The sequence below is a fragment of the Balaenoptera borealis genome, assembly GCF_965194805.1.
Source record: "Balaenoptera borealis genome assembly, chromosome: 9".
Classification (NCBI taxonomy): Eukaryota; Metazoa; Chordata; class Mammalia; order Artiodactyla; family Balaenopteridae; genus Balaenoptera; species Balaenoptera borealis.
This window is the reverse complement of record NC_138873.1, coordinates 31,841,970-31,862,549: the sequence shown is the minus strand read 5'-3', so window position 1 is coordinate 31,862,549 and position 20,580 is coordinate 31,841,970. Positions and strand designations below refer to the sequence as shown.

The 20,580-nt window shown below is 39.6% G+C and overlaps 1 protein-coding gene across 20 annotated transcripts in view; it reads right to left on the bottom strand.

Moving 5' to 3' along the window:
* EPB41L2 (erythrocyte membrane protein band 4.1 like 2) overlaps positions 1 to 20,306 on the bottom strand; it is a 213,622-nt gene extending 193,316 nt beyond the window's left edge. For 10 of the 20 annotated variants that reach the window (XR_014248769.1, XM_082406340.1, XM_082406346.1 and 7 more), the window contains exon 1: positions 20,152 to 20,306. The gene's annotated coding sequence lies outside the window, so the exon portion shown is untranslated. Of the gene's footprint in view, positions 1 to 13,233; positions 13,324 to 19,148; positions 19,306 to 19,489; positions 19,763 to 19,809; positions 19,835 to 20,151 lie in introns of those variants that run through there. The other 10 variants (XM_082406356.1, XM_082406359.1, XM_082406350.1 and 7 more) reach the window with 8 other exon arrangements.
* Between the last annotated feature and the right edge of the window lie 274 nt (positions 20,307 to 20,580).

Sequence of the window (20,580 nt, the reverse complement as noted above, 5' to 3'; positions counted from 1 at the left end):
ACAAATGAAACAAACAAATGGAAAAATATGAAGTCACTGAATATTTGATATTAAGGAAATATTAAATTTTTTAGATGTAACAATGGAATTGTGTTTGTTTTATTTTTTTAATGCTTACCAGACATACAAAAAAGTATTTATGGATGAAGTGATATAATGTCTGGGACCTGCTTTAAAACAATCCAGCATGAAATAGGGTGGGAACAGAGGGATTTGTGGGTACATAAATGAGACAAAATTGACCATATGTTGATAATTACCTAGAAGATGGGCACATGGGAATTCATTATTCTACTCTCTCCACCTCTCTTCATTTACGTATGCTTCCATTATATAAAGTTTTTAAAACAGAAGGCAGAGAATGAAGCCTAATCACAGCCTATCTTCACTGAATAATAGAATCTTCTTCACCTACCACCTAATATAATAAACATGAACCAAAATAAAATAAAATAAAACCTAGCAAAAGATTTACCAACACTGACAAAACAAAGAAAAAAAGATGTAAGGCCTATGCCACAAGCCTCACAACAAATGAAAAAAAGATTCTGGTGAACAGCGGTGTGACCCCATACCCAATTTTAGAAAATATACTATACATGAGAGGAAAAAAACTATGTGGTGGGGATATGGATATTCACTATACTATCTTCTCTATTTATTTGTACATTTGAAATTTTCCATAACAAAAAGTAAGAAGATTACAAATATCCTTCAAAAGGATCACCGCAGAACACAATTATTTGATTCCCCACATATACTCCTTTCTGACTTGCCATCTTCCCATTTTTACTCTTTTACTTCCAACTGCCAAGGAAGAAGGGCGTCGGGGGAGTAGTCACTGACAATACTTGCTTACTGGGTGGGAAATTTAACTAGCAAAACTGCAATGTTTCCATATTGTGCTAGAAAAATCAAGACTGACTTTACTGTAAAATGTCTCACTTTAACTGAAAACCTGGTTTGTGGTCTGAGGAAATTACTAAGGCATCTGCTTTCTCCCTTTCTTTTTTGGAAATGAAGCTAGACAAGAAACTCTTGTAATTTGTATTTGGATGTGGTGTTTGCAGAGGATTATTATCTTCCCAAACTTCTAAGTGGTTCCATCTGTTTTTATGGGGAATTTGGCTTAGGATGACTTCAGAAAATGAAGAACTAAGTAAGCAATCCAATCGTCTTTACAATTAGCTTTGCTGTACTCTGTGAGTGGTCTTAAGAAAGAACAGAACCGATAACATATTCATGCCAAAAAAATACTTTAAAATTTGAACCTGAAGCTGATAAAAGCCTATGTATGTAACTGCCAACTTATGGGACAGAGGAACAAGTTAAAGTAAACCACAGGGATGGAATCAGCAAAATGAAAATTGTGTGAATGACAGAGGACAAACAATCCAGTTTCTTCAAAAAACTAGATTACAAGCAAATATAATAGACAGAACCTATAGATTAAAAAGAATCACTAATCGCAATATGTGGATCCTAATTTGGATCCTAATTCTAGCAAAAAACTATGAAAGAAAACAAAAACAAATGGAAATTTGAACAGTGAATATTTGATATTAAAGATTTGCTGTTAATTTCTTAGGTGTAATAATGGTATTGTGGGTTTTTTTTCAGAAGTCTTATTTTTTAGAGATACATACAGAAATATGTGCAAAGAGAACAATGAGATGCCTGGAATGTGCTTCAAAATAATACGGTTGGGGTGAAGAGAACAGAAATATAGATCAAACAAGGCTGGCCATGAGTTGATAACTGTTAAAGCTGGGTGATCAGAATGCATGAGGGGTAGGGGTGTCATTATACTACGCAGTTTACTTTTGTATATATTTAAAACTTCCCAAATGAAGCTCTTTTGTTTAAAAATATGGAATAAAGTTAGCGAATAAAATTAAAAATTTTATCAAAATGAGAATCATAAAATCTTAGGCTCGTAAGACACCTTGGTGGTCACAAGGTCCCATCCCCCACCCAATGAATCTTTCTCCCACCTTCCAAGAGGTGACTATCAGCCTCTGCCCTGGGTCCTTCAAACCGTGGAAAAGTCGCTCCCTCCCATGGTAGCCCATTCCATTCTCTGCCTGCTCCAACTGTTAAAAAGTTCTTCTCATACCAGGTAGAAAACTTCCCTTCTCTGAATCTCTTATTTTTATCAATGGAAAAAGGATTTTTCCAACACAGATCAGTCCATTGGTAAGTTGTGAAATCAAGTTAGTGGTTTATTGACTGGCATTTTATTATTATTATTACTATTATTAAGTAGAAAAGAAAATCTGAGCACACTGCACATAAGCTAGGCTAAGAACTAAATTCATGAAACTTGTTTGTTATTCATATATATATACACACATAGACTTCCATATTGAATAAAGGGTCAAGATATAAAATCTCAAAATGGATTCTGTCCTAAGAAAGTTAGAAAGCCAGTGCTCAAAAGACAGCTCTCAATAGGCTGCCTACCCCAGCAAGTCTTACCCCTTCAGTTATTTCAACAGCTAGTTCCTCATGTGCTATGGTTTCTCCTAACCTCAACATCCCAGGCACCCTTCCACGGACATGGACTCAGTTTGTCTAAGCTTCCACTCATTTTTATTGAACAAATATATACTTAGTGCACACAACATGCCCCTTATAATGTAGTACCTAAAAATGAACACTGACATAAATACACTATTGATATTATGTATAAAACAGATAACTAATGGGAACATACTGTATAGCACAGGGAACTTCTACTCAATGCTCTGTGGTGACCTAAATGGGAAGGAAATCCAAAAAACAGGGGATATATGTATGTGTACAGCTGATTCACTTTGCTGTACAGCAGAAACTAACACAACATGGTAAAGCAATTATACTCCAATAAAAATTAACTTAAAAAAATGAACAAAATATTCCAGGTCAAAGGAAAATAATCAATTAAAGCCCACATTCTGTACAAAATATTTCACATATTCATTTAAAAACTTTGAGATGTTGGTAAATTCCTCTAAGTCAATATAAGGATGCAGAGCTGAAAAGGAAGACTTAGCCTGGAGAGAGATTTGAGTTAACAGACTAAGATTGTAGTTCGTGAAGTCTTGGGTGATATGAAATTAGTCAAGACAGAATCAAAGGCTGAGAACCCTGGGAAACAGAAAAAAAAACTGAAGGGATAGTCAGAGGAAAAGAAGCCTGCAAAGAACAGAAGGAATATAGAAAAAGAGCTCTAACGTGTCAAGAGAGAATTTCAAAGACAATATGGTTGGTCACTAATGTCAAAAATAATATAGGGGAAAATGTGTTCAATAGACTTGACAATAGAGCCATCTATTACCTGGAAAAGAACAATTCCACTGGAGTTGTGAGACCAGAAGTCAATAAAAGGAATAAAAAGGCATCTACTACTTTTTAATAAAACTTCACATTGAAAAGAAGGCCAAGACTACCCAGTTTCAGAACTCTTTCAAAGACCTTACAATTAAATAGACTTAACTTTTATTTCCAACAACTTTCATCTTATTTCAACCTATTTTGTAGCTCACAAGACAATCTGTACAAGCCTTATTTGGTTTCCCTACAAACGTCCATGAAATCTGTAAATCTGATCAGCAGTCCTTGTCTGTCATCATAAAAATTACTGGCAAAAAAATTTTGGATAGAAGATGACAAAGGTTAAAATTTCAGTAACAAATACCACCACAGATTCCCTCCACTAAACAGTTTTTTCCCAATGCTGCCATAAAGACACCATGAAAACATTATCAAATGTTTTGCCAAAGTTCTTTGTCTATGTTTTTCCTATAAGGAAAGGCAATTACCTTCTCCATAAACAGAGACAAATGGATGAGCCACAGACAACATCTTAAATGGATTTGGACTTATGTCAGGGCAACTGAACCACTTAAGAGAAAAACAGACACAAGAAGCAACATCACTTGCTCAATGTCACGCTTAGTAATTGGTGAACTGGGACTGAAACTTGGGGCTAGAACAATTTTTTTTCTACCCTCCACTCCTTTCAGAAAAAAAAGGGGGGGAGAGTATCAGGTACCTGGTTTGTTAAAATTCCAGTCACTGTAGACCCAGGACAAACTCCCACAAAAGTCTACACATTTTAGGACAGACCAGCGATGACCAATGTTCCAACAATATACCTGGTATTTCAAGGTACTCAACTGAAGATTCAGTGGTACTCTGAAGTACTGGCTTCAAAAGCTCCTTTGTGACCTGTCAACAATCCAGATGGGCTCAATGCTCCTTTGAGGGTGGGCGGGAGGAAGACACTTCAGCGGTTACCACTTTACTTTCCACTTGCTTCCACTTTTCCCCTCTTCTCCTTCATAACTAAAGCCAGTAAAGGAACATGAGTAGAATCTCATTAACACAGCTTTCAAGTTTCTCAATGAAAAATACCCACCCAGTGATCAAATTATACCCTCATACGATAGTGTAGCATTGGCTCTGGTTCAAAATGGTTCCTGGGGAGGGAAATGCAAGTACAAACATGGTACGAAGAGGAATTTACATATTCTCAGGTATAATATAGGAAAGTAGTTATGACTACAGGCTCAAATGGCCTGGGTTCAAATCCCCGCTTTGCCATTAACTAGTTGAGTGACCTTGAGCAAGTTACTTAATCTTGTGGTGCCTCAGTTTTCTTATGAGGCAAACCTAGAATAACAGTACCTACCACCCAGGGTTACTGTGAGGATTAAATGAATAAATATATGTAAAAGTGCCTATAGAATAGTGTCTGACACATATTAAGTATTCAGGAAATGTTTTCTATTGTTATCAATATTTTCTAATTCAATATGTGATGTCTTTACAAAAAATACATTAAACTACGTTTTGATTAAAAAATCAAATTAAAATATAAAGCAAACTATCTCCAACATAAAAAGCATGCCTGTTAATTAGGAAAAGCACTTCAACTATTAAGTGTCAGCTTTGTCTATTATGCCAGCGTTCTAGTATGATTTCTCAACTAGTATATGATGAATTTTTTTTTAAGTTTTTAATTTTTTTTTAACTAATTTATTTTATTTATTTATTTTTGGCTGTGTTGGGTCTTCATTGCCGCATGCAGGCTTTCTTTAGTTACGGTGAGCGGGGGCTACTCTTCGTTGCGGTGTGCGGGCTTCTCATTGCAGTGGCTTCTCTTGTTGCAGAGCACGGGCTCTAGGCGCGCGAGCTTCAGTAGTTGTGGCTCGCGGGCTTAGCTGCTCCGCGGCATGTGGGATCTTCCCAGACCAGGGCTCGAACCTATGTCCCCTGCATTGGCAGGTGGATTCTTTTAACCACTGCGCCACCAGAGAAGTCCAATGACGAATGTTTAAGGCATATACTTTCCCCTCTGTACAGCCACACAGAACTATACACATGGCAGGTTGCTGTGATTTCATAACTGCGTAGTCCCATTAAATTTCAGTCAGCAAAAAAAAAAAATGCTTCACTTGGTCAGGTTCCAACATATTGCCACTAAGCTATGCTAAGCAAAAGAATGAAAGAGACAGAGAAGGAGAGAAGGAGTGAGAGAGGGAAAGAAAAAAGAAAAATCTAAAAACATTAAAATCGCTGAATCACTTTGCTCTACACCTAAAACATAACATTGTAAATCAGCTATATTTCAAGTAAATAAATAAACAAAATGTAAAAATTAAAAAAAGAACATTAAAATCTAGTATTAACATAGGCAGGAGCCATGGAAAAACAATTCATAGAACATCAACATTAACTTGAGAATATACTAGAATTTGAAAGTCAGTTCAGATTTGGTTTAGAAATTAGGCCTTTGAGAACTGGCTAAAGCATTTCCTTTAAGTCCACAGTGCTGCCTTTAGATGAAACTGCTTTCACTGATTAAAACTTAGATGAAATTGCTCTCACTGATCAAAACAATATTCAGATATTTATCCCCAAAACACAACTGAATGTGCCATAAACGAACTAATTTCTGTAATTCTACAAAATCAGTAATGAACATGAACTTTATTTTGGAGATCACATGCCAATGGCGGGGTAGAATCTTACCTACTTACAAATGAAATTATATGAAATGAAATTATCTGGAATTTGCTTCAAAATCATGGGGGTGGGGTGTATCAATAAGATTGGCCGTGTCCTAGTAATTGTCAAAGCTGAGTGAGGCTACACGAGGTCCATTACACTACTATCCTCTCTACTTCTGAATATTTTTAATTGTTTCCATAATAAAAAGTTTAAAAAAGAAAAATACTTTTCTATAGCTGACAATGGTACATTCTTTCTCCAAAAAAACACTTCGGTAGATAATCAGATACAGTAAAAACATGGCTTAAAAAAACCTAACAAGAACAACAAAAAAGAAGGTCCTTTAAAAAAGAGCCATACTGGGGAGGGGAGAAAAAAAAAAAAGAGCCATATTATCCTTCATTGCTACATGTGTGCTGCACAGAGCAAGTAACACACAGATCACAGATCTATAGAATGCTCTAGATTCCACCCTCGAGTCTTCCCATTTAAGCTGGCAGCACTGAGGATGAAAGTGAACTGGCCTCAATTAGGAGACAAGCTGGAGCCACATATGCACTACACATGCTGCCCACAGCGACAGCCCTGCACTGCAGAGCTGCACGAGTGAAGAATATCTTCCCTGCACCTTTATCTTTCTGTTCGGGGTGGTGAGAGATCTCGGAAGGAAGAATGTATTCACCTTCCCTTATGTGCATAATTTACAACAGACAATCTTAGCATTAAGGAAATTAAGACGCAGTCTTTATTGATGTTGATTTTCATGGCCAAGATCCAAAAACAGTTCCTGTTACAAGCCCGTGGATAAACTCTTGATTCCTTTGTCAGTGGACAGACCCCACTCATTACTTGTCACTCTAATCTTTCCCATACACAATTTGTATTCATTTTATTAAGAAAACAGAAGTTTGCCTTTTTCTCCCTAAGAGAAGTAAATTAAAGAAAACTTTTCAAGAAAAATGTTCATTTAGCAGCTTTTCTCCCAGAGTCTGCAATTAAACAGAGAGTACTGGGGAAAAGTAAAAGATTATCATATAAAAATGGGATCCAAAATGAAGGCTAAATATTATCTAGCATATGACCACAGAGCCACATTTGCTTTTCAAATACTTGTGAAAGCATTTGGCACCGTTTTCCAATAATCCCATAGGACTTCCACTTCCTTGTTTTTTCAATAGTATTTGAAAATGTTGACACATTTATTGAACTATTTTTGGAAGACCTAGCTCTGTCTACCTTCAGGGTTCAAGATACAAATATATAAAAGCTACAGGACAGCCCTCCCAGCTATAAAACTTGGCAGGCTTCCTAAATTCTCCAAGAAAACTTCAATTGGCAAGTCCATTAAAATCAAAAGAGGACACAGTAGAGGGAACAACTCTGGACACAGGGAGACCCTGGCCGTGCCTGAAGCTCCATTACTAAATTGCTGAATGGCTTTGAGTAAGTTTAACCCCTTCCTAACTCACTTTGCTTACCTGTCAGAACTCTGGTACAAAATTGGTTTAAGAATCGAATGAGAGGGCTTCCCTGGTGGCGCAGTGGTTGAGAATCTGCCTGCCAATGCAGGGGACACGGGTTCCAGCCCTGGTCTGGGAAGATCCCACATGCCGCGGAGCAACTAGGCCCGTGAGCCACAATTACTGAGCCTGCGCGTCTGGAGCCGTGCTCCGCAACAAGAGAGGCCGCGATGGTGAGAGGCCTGCGCACCGCGATGAAGAGTGGTCCCCACTTGCCGCAACTAGAGAAAGCCCTCGCACAGAAACGAAGACTCAACACAGTCATAAATAAATAAATAAATAAATAAAAGACCGTGAATTTCTTTAAAAAAAAAAAAAAAGAATCGAATGAGAAGATGTTCTGAGGACTTATTTTGAAAAGAATACCAAAAAATAAACTTTAAAAATAAAAACAGTGTTAATTTCTAAAAAAGAAAACTTAGAAGTCTATGCCACAGTCAGCATATACAGTTTTATGCTGTTATCTATTAGGAGAAATCTTATTTTAAACCTGCCCCAAGTTTCTCAGACTTTAGTAATCAGACCTACTTTATAATTTTGCCAAATCCAAACAGTTACTGTATTATTATTTAGTAATACTTATCCTTAAATCAACTCACTTTAAAATACCTACTTTAGCCTTATACTAAGTAATATCAACGTAATCATAGTTTTGAAGTACTTGGATATTTTTCTGATGCACATGTATTTAATCATTAAAAGAAAAAGATTCATCTGTACACCACCTCAAATCATTTTAACATACCACCACATTTTGGGGAGATACTACTGTCCTGATCTATTTGTCTATAACATCTTCTACATTAATGAATAGAGTATTTGAATTAATAAATCCCTAAAACCCACTCGGCAACTTAACCGACACTAATCACATGCACTCAGGAGGCTTGGGATCTTCCTAGAGCTTCTCAGACCTCACAGCCACTGTCTTATTCAGACCTTCCGTTTTTGTTTCACTTTCCCCAAAACTCATACACAAAAATTGCTAATGTGTGTATCTTTACATTAGTGTAAATCCCACTCTCTATTTATGCTCTAGTAATGAAATTTTTCACCCTTAAACTATTTAGCAGAACCCACATGAGCTCAAAGGTTCCTCTAATAACCAAAGAATATTCAAATAGTCAAAGGATATTCAAATTTATGTATGCCAATCATGAGTCAGTCTAAAGACAGACAAACTAAGATACTCAGTAAACTCTAAAATAAGGTTGCCATTTCTGATACACATTCACCAAATTTGTTTTTATTGTGTATTTTTAAATATAGTTCAAGTATATAAAATTTTTAAGTGTGTGTACTGAACTAATCCTTGAAATATCACAAGAAAAAAATATAATACATTTTCTGAGCTCTTCCTAAGAAGCACTTTCTTATTCAGTCACATATCAGTCACCCACTCCCATCCACCCTAGATGTTAACTCAACCGCCTGACTTTTCTGTCTCTCTCTATATACTGCTAAAGTTTGACTCAGCATTTGGCATGAGAAAAAGGACAATTTTATTATGGCTGCAGTTTTTACCAAATGTGAGTACCACAATAATCTTGGAAATTTATTTTTATCAGTTTAAAACCCTAAATCCAGTGGGTTGAACATGAGTTAATTTCTGCTTGTTCCCAAAAGCACACTAAAATGACAGAAAGAAAATTAAAGAAAAAAAGGTACAAACTCACAAAAAAAAAAAAAAAAGAGAGGGGACAGCCCAGCAGATGAGATATATCAACAGAATTTTAGAAGATGGAGAACAGATGTACAAAGTAACTGACTTAGCAGAGCAGAGGAAGCCTAAACTTGCATTGCTATCTTGGTGGGGACCTACCAAAAACAATGTGATTGTTGGAGAAGGCTTGAGAGCCTTAGGAACTGGAAGTTCCAGAAACCTCTGAGGATTGAGATGGGAGAGCAAGTTGAAGACAGGGACCTGTTGGAAATAAGGACAAGTAACGTTTAAACCACACCCACACCCATACCCTCATCAAAACTTGGCAGCCAGAAGACAGGATGTTCACTCTACAGCACTTGAAAAAGAAAGGCTCTGTGCTCAGAGGGCAAAGGTGAGGTTCTATACAGAAAACAGGGAGGTCCAGTCACTCAGTCAACAAATATTTACCAAGTGCCTACTCTGCACCAGGCACTGTTCTAGGTACTAGAAATACTGAACAAAATACACAAAAAGATTTGCCTTCATGCAGCTTACATTCCAGAGAGGGGAGAGTCAATAAACAAAAAGTAAAATATAAGGGTATCAGATTTCAGCAATACACACTGCACAAGTAAGAAGAGACAAGGAAGGGATTTAGGGCACCCTGGGGTAGGGGTGGGAGCAGGGCTGTACTTTCAAATAAATGATCACGGAAGCAAAGCTCTGAAGGAGTTAAGGGAGTAAGCTATGTAGGTATCTGAGGGAAGAGCATTCCAGACAGAGAGAAAGCAAGCACAGGGGTACATCAAGATGGGCAGGACAGGAGAAACTATATACATGAAACAAGAAAAGGACATTATCAAAAAGAAAATTCAGTAGCCTAGGAGCAGCTTCAAAAATAGGAAAGCACAAAAGTTCAGTAGAGAGATTAGAAGAAAACATTGAAGAAATTTCCCGAAAAGAGGGAACAAAAGGACAAAGGGATGACATCAGAGAGAAAAAAGCTGAAGTCAAACAAACCTGAAGTCACAGCAGGAAATTCAACATCCAAATTAACAGAAGTTCCAGAAAGAACAGAGAACATAGAGGGAGTCATTATCATAGTGGAATATTTCTGAAAGACAAGAGTTTCCAAGCTGAAACAGCCCACTGAGTGCTCAGCGCAATGAGTGAAAGACTCCCATACCATGGCACACCATCATGAAATTCAAAACACCAAGTTCAAAGATAAAATCCTGAAAACTTCTAAAGAAAACAAACTAGCTACATACACAGAATCAGAAATGAGAATCGAGTCAGTCTTCTCAACAGAACAGTGGGATGTGAAAATACAATGGAGCAACGCCTTCAAAATTCAGAGGGACAGGAACCACTAACTTAGAATTCTATACCCAGCCAAACTATAAATGCACTCAAACTGAGAGTACAAAGAGGCATTTTAAGAGTGAAAAAGTTGCTTTCAGACATGCAAGGTCTCAAGAAATTCGCCTTCCACTTGCACTTTCTTGGGAAACTACTGGAGGATGCACTCACGTAAAGTAAGAGATAAGAAAGAGACACGAAGCCCAGGCACCCGAGAGCCCAGGAAGAGAGGAAAAGGGCAATTCCCAGAATACAGCTGCACAGCAGTTCTAGAAATAACCAGTCCAGGAAGGATGTCCTTAATAAAAAAAAGAAAATGGTTTGCCATATAGTTTTCAACAAAGTTTAGAGCTAAATTTAGGGTAGGTACTAAGAAAACTATACAAATGAAGAAAAAAATTGGCAATAGACTTCAGGATAAAACAAAAAGTTGTAAAAGAAAGTATATGCAATCAAAGCACTATACACAGCTCAGCTGTTGCCTATATGTGCTGTGGAAGGAGAGAAGAGTGTGCATCTGTGCACAGGAAGAGGGAGTCTGTAAAGGAGGCTAACCCCAACCCAGGTAGAAAGTCAACAGCTATTACCGTCTAGAATAGAAAAAGCAAAAAAGCAAGAATATCGTGGTTTTAAACAAAACACACAGATAATAAAACCAAAAGAACTGAAAGCGGTTGCCTCTGAGGAGCAGAAATCTGCCATGAAGGGACATGAAAGGCAGGGGTCTGCTGCTTTTCCTTATAATGCCTACACTATTACCTGACTTTCTAAATCATATACTAGCACCCTGGGGAATGCTATTTGCACTGTAAATGAAGTAGCAAAAAGTGTAAAACTGCTTGAAAGAAAAAAACTGAAAGGGAAGGAGGCACACATTTTATTTTGATGTGTTTTATACCCTGGGACATTTTTCTTACATTGAAACATCAGCCTGGAAACACTACATTAACGTGAAAAACAAGATGAAGGGTACTCGCCACTCCAGCTTGATTCAAGAATCACACAACTAACAGTAGTACTCTGCTTCACAATCACACCTTTACAAAAGAAACTAGGAGGCAGAAACCAGTTAGGAAAGAAAGCTTATCTTTTGTTAAGTCAGATACTGTAGATGCCAACAAATTCCTAAAATCTTCAAGTTCTACAGAGTAACAGCATCAAACAATTAAAAGCAATAATTCACCCTCCCCTGCAGAAGAAACAGAAGTTTTAGCAGCACACAAGCTGGGTGCCCTTGAGCAAATTATTCTGGTTTTAAGCCTCAGTTTTTCATCTGTAAAATGAGCGTACCAGCTACTTCAAGGTGTTGCTGTAAGAAGGATTGGGGATATTAACATATAATATATAAAGCACCAACTACAGTAGCTGACTTATCATCTGTGCTCCAAATGTTACTTTTCTTCCTTTTTCACCTGTTTATTATCAATGCTTCTGGCCTTATCACATTACATACAATGGAACCTAGAACAAAGCTGAGTCACTAGCATAAAATGCACTTGTCCAGCACAGGTTAAAAAGAAGACAAAGAAGCTAATGGGACAGCACCTGAAGCCAGGATGAAGCCTGGATTGAAAGCAAGCAAGTAGTGTCAAATAGAAGCCTAAATCATGGAGGAATGTTACAAAAGAAAAAAAAAAAAAAAAAGGAAGAAAAGAAAAACAGAAAGAAAATAAATTGAATTAGACCAATTTTCTAGCTCCAACTACTAATACAGAGGACAGAAGAACAGGTTAACTACACTAGAGGATTGAAATCAGCAAAATTCAGACTGTGAAAAACCAAACCGAACAACTAATCAAGTTTCTTCAACATACAAACTACTGCAAGGAAAAATAAGAGATGAAGAGGAAACTAGAGCATATCAGTCTTTAAAGAAACACCAACCAAACAACCTAAACGGGAAAAGAATTTGAAAAAGAATAGTTACATGTATATGTATAACTGAATCACTTTGCTGTACACCTGAAACTAACACAACATTGTTAACCAACTATACTCCAATATTAAATAAAAAGTTAAAAAAAAAAAAAGATACAACAACCAATTATAACATGTAAATCTTAACTGGATCTGGATTCAAACAAACTTTTTCAAAAATTGATACTTGAGGTAATTGGAGATTTAAATATCAACAACTGAATATTTGATGATGTTAAGGAATTTTTAGTGTGATGGTGGTATTCCAATCATGTTTACAAAAGAGTTACCTTCTAGAGATACATACTAAAATATTAAAAGATGAAATGAAAAAAAGCTCATCTAAAAAATCCAAATAACATACAAATAAGGTACAGCTATGGGCTGCAGTAGTGTAACACTAGGCTTCAGAGAACCAGGCAATCTGTTTTGAGAAGGAGTCACAAAGTCTGGGAGGAAACTAGAAAGAGCATTCTTTCCACGTGTGACCGAGGGCCTACTGCATGCTGGGCTCCAGAAACCATGACTGACAGTGACCCAGAGGTCAGCCTTCACAAAGGGAGAGGTGGGAAATGACTGCTGGCCCTAGAGGTAGAAAAGCCCCACTGCCAGGAACACCTTCTTGAAGGTCATATAGATCGAGTCCTTTTTGCATCTTCCAAATTGGTATTTAGTAAAAGAGATGCAAACTGGATAGTCTAGAGGGGCCATATATCTAACGCAAATGCATGAAAAGGTCCAGCGGTAAGCCAAAAGGAAATGGGCGGGACTTCGGCAAAGTAAGAAGACGACCTGTGTGAGATGGGGCAGGAACTCCTCAGCGCTGTAACAGAGGAGCGTGGGCCCAGTGTTGCCAAGGTCCTCCAATTTTCCCAGAGAAACCTAAAAGAAAGATATTTCTGTGAAACCTCCTGATTTCTTAATGTTGTCAACTAATTTAAAATTAAAACACTGTGTTAGGGGAAAAATATGTCCGCAGATCTATTTCAGGTACAAAAAGATGTGCTGGATGTGAAAAGGTCACACTTTAATGTCACATGCAGAGACTTAAACACTATCAATAAAAATTCCACTAACAGCCTTCTTGCAGCAAGTTCACTGAAGCTGTAGAGAGAGGAAGTTATAATATAGCATATGCATACAAGTTTTACACTCCGAATCAGCTACCTCAGGCAACATAACAAAAAAGACTACCACCTCTCTGTGATGCTGAAATTAGATCCAAACAGTTTTGCCATCTATATGCTTTTCTGAGTACTGCCAAAAGCAGTGGATAGTTCAAAAAATTCTAGAGATACCATATTGAAATTGTTAAAAAGTGGTTTTAACTTGTGATCACCATAGGAAATTACAGTTTCATATCAAAGACTCTACTTCCACCCAGATAATTATTCCTGACCACTGCAAAAAAAAAAACTGCTTACCACATTTTCACAAGCAACCCACTAAGTCTTTTCTTAACCTAACAATTTTCACAGAAGCCAGGCACTGCATGAAGCATTTTATAAGCACTAGCTCATTTACTCCTCATGTAACTTTCTGAGGTAGGTTATGATTGTTCACCCCCACAGTGAAGATAAGGAAACTGAGGCCTTGAGAAATAATTTACCCAAGGCTCCACTGGCATAAGCGGCATTCTAACCAGCACCACAATGTGCACCTGTTACTGATCCCTTCTAATTAATATTTCCATCAAAGAAATTTGTGAGGAAATAAAGACACATTCATTAAGTTCAAGGTAAGAAAATACGAGGCCAATCTTATATCAGAATTCAGTTTAACCTTGACAACTGGCTAAAATCGGACAACTAAAAGAATTGAAAGGAAATAAGCACAATAGTGGGGGCATGAAAGTGCAATGGGGTAACATGAAAAAAAAAACAGAAAATCTCGTAAGACTTCGATTCTCTAATCTCAAAAATTAAGAATAGAAGTTACATCAGCAGTTTTCAACGTTTTGTTTTTCAAACTCTGCTCCCCCAAATCTCTCTCTCTCTCTCTCTCTCACACACTCACACACACACACACACACACACACACACACACACACACCCCACTTTACTTAACAGTCTCAGTCAGTTCATGAACCCCTGAGGCCACCCTGGGCAACACCTTTCCCACTAACCCCACACTTCCCACCTCAAGGTCAAAAATCTAAACTAAATGATTTTCACCCTCCCTTCTGGTACCCTAGGCGGATGAATCAAGGGTGAAAAACAAGTAGACTATTTAGAAAAAAGGAAAAGACCTAAGAATTATGGCGAAGTTTAAACTACATATTCATTTAGTATCTTCAGGATACTGGGATGTGTACATATATTGATAGAATATAGGAAACTCAAAAATATGATTAAATTCAGAACTGCTGTTATCATGATGGTAGGTCCAGCTGCAAATCTCATCAGGAGGTCTGGAAACCTGAATTCAGGGCTTGGAAAAAATGATTAGAGACTTGGTAATCAGACTTACGTGAAAAGTTTTTAAAATCACGATTTTCTTGGAAATTAGAGGGTAACATAAGTCTTTAAGTATTTGAAAATTCTTTCATGAAGGTAGATAAATAGGCCATAAAAAGAGAAAAGCAAGAGGAAACTGGCTTTTTGGTAAAAGCATGAATGATTTAGTTTAAATACAATGAACTTCCTACCTGACCCAGACAACACGGTCCTACAGATGAACAAGTGACAAAATCACTTTAGAACTCTTTCCATGCCCTCTGGTTCTTAACCTGGAAAGAACTGAAACCATCCCCATGACGTTCAATTTAGTCACATATGTGAAGTGTCAGCTTGGCTACCTAAAGCAAACCTTACTTATGATAGTTCTCAGAGCAAATAAAAAGATAATTCTTATTTCTCAAATAAATCCCATATTACCATAAAGATTATTTGTGAGGCAATCTATAATGAATTTAGACCTTTACGGCTCTAATAACACTAAAGTAAAAAAAAAAAAAAAAAAAAATGCAAAGACATATGTGTGATATGAAAATATATTTCTACTTTAAAAGTAACTAAGAATATGAAATTAGTCCAAATTCAATCTTTGAAAAAAAGCAGAAGCAGTATGAATGCACCCATAAGCCACCTGAGGTTTACCCTATACTAAAGGGAAAGTGACATCACTTTAAAAAATGAGAAAACCACTAAAATTCTCATTAAAATCAATGTTATCTCCAAAACTAGATATTTAGGGAAATATAGATTATCTACCCTTCTAGACATGAAAAACATGCATCTAATAAACCCACATATATCAAGCCAACCACAAAACAAGGGGAAACAATACCCAAGAGTAAGAAAAGCAAATCACCTCTATGAAATATAACCTATGTGACATTTCTACATGAAACAGTACCAGGTTCTACAAAGTTAACTCCAACTTTCAAAGAATCCTAATTAAAAGCGCCTCCAATATATTATATAAAGTTTCAACGAATTGATTCATCAAATTTATTAAGTACACATAATGTTATAGGTACTTCACATAACTCTACATATGTATTCCCTCTCTCGTACAAAATACACGTACTTTATAGAAAAAACTAAAAAAAAAGCATTAGTTATCACTATCTCAGTTATTTCTATCTGATATTAAAAATGATTTCTGGGACTTCCCTGGTGGTGCAGTGGTTAAGAATCTACTTGCCAATGCAGGGGACACGGGTTCGAGCTCTGGTCCAGGAAGATCCCACATGCCACGGAGCATCTAAGCCCGTGCGCCACAACTACTGAGCCTGCACTCTAGAGCCCACAAGCCACAACTACTGAGCCCACGTGCCACAACTACTGAAGCCGGCGCGCTTAGAGCCCGTGCTCCGCAACAAGAGAAGCCACTGCAATGAGAAGCCCGCACACCACAACAAAGAGTAGCCCCCCAGCTCGCCGCAACTAGAGAAAGCCCGTGCGCAGCAACAAAGACCCAACGCAGCCAAAAATAAAATAAATAAATTGATTTTTTTTAAATTTCTTTCTTTCTTTCCTTTTTGGCTTACCTGTAACATCTAAATAACTGTAGTATTTACACTTGGAGGCCATTCCCCTCCAGTTAATGATAGCAGGCATTAACTCCATTTTAGATTTTAGTTTGGGGCACTGCTCAGTCAGAGTAATGATAGAAATCTTATGACTATCAGGTTGCTGGTTTGTGCCAAAAAATGGCATTCCCAAAGAATGCTCTGTCTGGAATCTGTGGGGGAATCATATACAAATCTTCTATTAATTCAGGCCTTCCAAAGAGGCTGGAAATGTTTGTGTGTTGGGGGGAGGGCGAAAGGGCTGAGAGTGGATTTGCTGACTCCTAAAGGTCCAGCCCTGAGATTCCAAGATTCTATAAAAGGGCAGTAAATTAGTGTTTGGCTAGTATTTGCTGACTACTGAAGCCAGCATAAACATTTACTTGAGGCTTTTAAATGTGTAAGGGTACCCAGTTGTTAGGTACAGTAATTCTGAATCTGAAAAAAACAAACAAGACCACTGGAAATATTTCTAAATAAAGGTGGGGTAGGGAGGTATTTCCCCCATATTTCCTTTGTTTTCCCCAAGTAAACAATACAGACTTTTAGAAATGCAAAATTTGATTCTCAGCAGTATTGATCCCTACAAACTATTTTATTGCCTTATAAAAATACTAGTAATTCATACTTTTCCAAAAAGGCCACACATAGCGCTTAAACAGGCTACTTCAGTTCAAAAAACAAAGAAAAAGGCCCATACTTTCCTGTGGAAACAGAAACAAAAGCAAATCTTCAAAAATATTTAGCATTCTGCTATATGCAATATAAACTCCACATTCCTAAATAAAGCGGCAAAGATAGAACCTTTGTAGTTCTCTAGTCAGTTATATGAGAGTGGTGATTCAGGGCAAAACCCGACCTTAAACATAACTATACAATATTACTAAATTACAGAGTAATTTTACCAATAAATATTCTGGTTGAAGACTGCTTTGTCATCTTTGCAAGTATTTTTAGTTGAAAGCAAGTGGTTGGGAAGTCCACGTGGACACGGTTCAGATTTTTAAAAATCTATTTTTAAGATCTGGTGACTGGATAGGTTTTCTAAACTCAATCCTTTCGAACTGGTAATTTGGAAAGGGTAAACCACAAAACCGTTAGTTAAGAAGCAAAGGACCTAACAAGCTCACCAACTCAGATCAGCACAAAACTAACTTAGAAACCTCCAAATCTAATGATGAGCCCAGACAGTCACTAAAGCCTGTACACACACAAACTGTACTAAAAGCTACCTCTCCAAATACAGCAAGGGCTATCTGAATTCTCTTGTTTTATATTTCCATAGTTATTTTGGGGTGAGCCCTCTTCAGATTTGTCCCCTAAATCTGCAAATCTGCTTCTTTCTACTTGGAATTAAGTTTCAGATTTTAATATACATACCCAGTTGTATATTTACCCAGTTTAATATACGGGCCCAGTTGAGAATATTCTATAGCAATTTAGATTTTTTACTGAAGTTAGTAATAATTTTACTGAAATTCGTTAAATGATATTTTTTATCACTTTTTACCGTTTTAGGCAATCCCCATTCAATTTAGGTATCAAGAATCTGAAGTTGGGGGCTCAACTCATCCACATATTTTCTCTGGAAGGTCTAACTACTTTGACTAGAGATAAGAGATTAAAGCACTGTTATGACTAGGTCTTTCTTAAAGAGGGATGTTTCAAAAGGAAAGAAACTGTCCCCTCCCGCTAATCTAAATGAGCAGCCTCTTGTTCTCAGCAGTCCTTCTGCACACAAGACCACTACTGACTTCAGTGGGAATTCTGCCCAAGAAGTGAGGAAGACAGGATAAGATTAAATTAGCCCTAAATCCACGCCATTGTTCCAAGCCATTACCACTTGTACAGTTCTCCAATAACCTCTATGAAGTAGATATCTGAGGTTTGATGGTGATTCTCAAATTGAATTTTAGGACTGATCCCTGGAACTCTGACAGGTGACACAGCCTAACTCTTTAAAAGCTGTGTCAGCCTGACGGATGTATTGAGTTGGCCCTTATCACAATCCAAGACTGCATTGCAATGCTGCCCCATCAGTGGCTGCAATAGCAATCCAGTGATTTCTCACAGCTAAGAGCCCTCCCAACAGAAACTGAATAGGATCAAGTGCTATTCGTTTCCCAGTAAAACCTGTTCAAAGACTGAGAATTCTAAATCCCAGCTCCTGTGGCCAAGAAATTGACTCAGTTTCCCTCAAGTCCTAAATCCAATGGGAAATGTGATAGGACACGGGTTAAAATTCTAATTCTCAATACAGTACTATAAATAGAGGATACAGAAATAATAGATTCCGGTGAGAAGAAAAAAAACAAGGGAAAAAATTAAAAGGTCACTGAATAAAACGGAAGAATAAAGGAAAAACTGTTAAGATTCATTTTTAAAAAAAGGTTAAATAACAGTAACAAGAACAAGACGTCTAGCATACACGTGCCATTTCAGATGCGAGAAGTTCAGAAAACTGAGGCAAAGATGTGATTCAGAAAAGAGAAAATATATCCACAGGTCCTCTAGGTTCTACCTTCCCTCGCACCGCACCAGGGCTCTTAAAAACGGGCAGCGGTGGTGGTGACAAGGAATGCAATTTAAGGCGTCCTAGGTCAATTAGGGAGGGCTCCACAAAGAGACACCCCCCCCCCCCAAATAATAGACTCTAGGCGAGAGTTCGTCTCACTTCACCAAAAAACCTGACCTCAAGGGAGATGAGCGATCTCGGGAAGCATGATGACCGACGGCTTCCAGCAGACATCCCGGCTGCCACAGGCAGCGTCTGGGGCTGGAGATTTAGACTCCGATTCCAACGCTGCTCTTTCTGTTCTGTTCTCCTCCTGGTCCTTCCCCTGCAGCTCAACTAACAACCCTCCCAACCCTCTGCCCTCAAATCTAGAGGAGAAAAATAAGCCATGGGTGGTGAGATGGCCTGTGTGCCGGGACTGCAAGGATCAGAGAGCAAAACTTGCGCTTCTCTCCGTACCGGCCAGGTCGCGCCCGTCCTGCGGGACAGAGCGAGCGGCGGCGGCGGCGGACACGCACCGTGCTTGGGGCTGACGCAGCCCTCGCCCGGCTCCACGCAGCGCCCACGCGCGGGGCCGGCCGAGGGACGCGCGACGTCCTCGCCTACGTTTCGTCTCCCAAAATTATCCTCCAGAAGGGCGACGCCGCCGCCGCGTACCCCGAGCCCCCGCGCTCATCGCCAGGAGTCGAAGGAGGACGGCCGCTCCGAACTGGGACAGGCTCGCGCGCCGCGGCCCGCGCCCAGGATGGAGCCGGATCCCTCCTGCAGCCGCTCCGCGGGGCCCGGGACGCGTGACCCTGAGCCCACCGCACCCCCGCGGGGCCGGCGCAGTTCTCACCAGGCCCCCACCTCTCCCGGCGCCGACGAGACGCGGCCCCGGCTCCCGAGAAGGGAGAAGTGGGGGACCGCAGTGGAGCGGGGAAGCAGAGATCCGGCCTGGAGCAACAACAGGACCCGGTCCGCGGGGCGGGAACGAGTAGGAGAGGAGACAGGGACTCGCAGAAAACCCCAAAGCCGGCCGCCCTCCCCCTCCTGGTGGAACCGTCCCGCCACCGCTTCCTGCCCGGGATCAGCTTCCCAGCTGCAGCCTCAGGAAAAATCCGAGACGCAGGGACCAGACGCTCGGCCCGGGATACCCCGCCCCGGGCCCGCCATTCCACAGCTCCGCACACCTCCTTACCCGGACGCCGTACTCAGGAGCTCGCTCGCCGCGGGGACCCGTCCAGCTTCAGCGCCAGCCGCCGGCCGCAGCACCCGCCTCCTCCCTCCCGTAGGTTTCAAATTGAAATTCCCTGGCTGAGGCCGTCAGAGGACTCCGCGCGCCAGCCCCGCCCCCTCGCGGCGGAAGCCCCTCCCGCGCCCCCGCCGGACGCGCACCGGGTGCGGAAACCCCCGCGGGCTGAGACACGCCCCCTGTGCCCAGGCCACGCCTCCGCACCAGCCCGGGCGACCCTTCCCGAGGGATTCGCCGCGCCCCCTGGCCGGGTACCGTGCGCAGGAAGGACGCGTCTCGCCCTCGGAGCTGCTCTGGATAATGAGTGCTGATGCCTGTGTGCAAGCCTTTGTGACCCGCGAATCCCGATCTTAAATGCCCTTTTATCAACTTTCA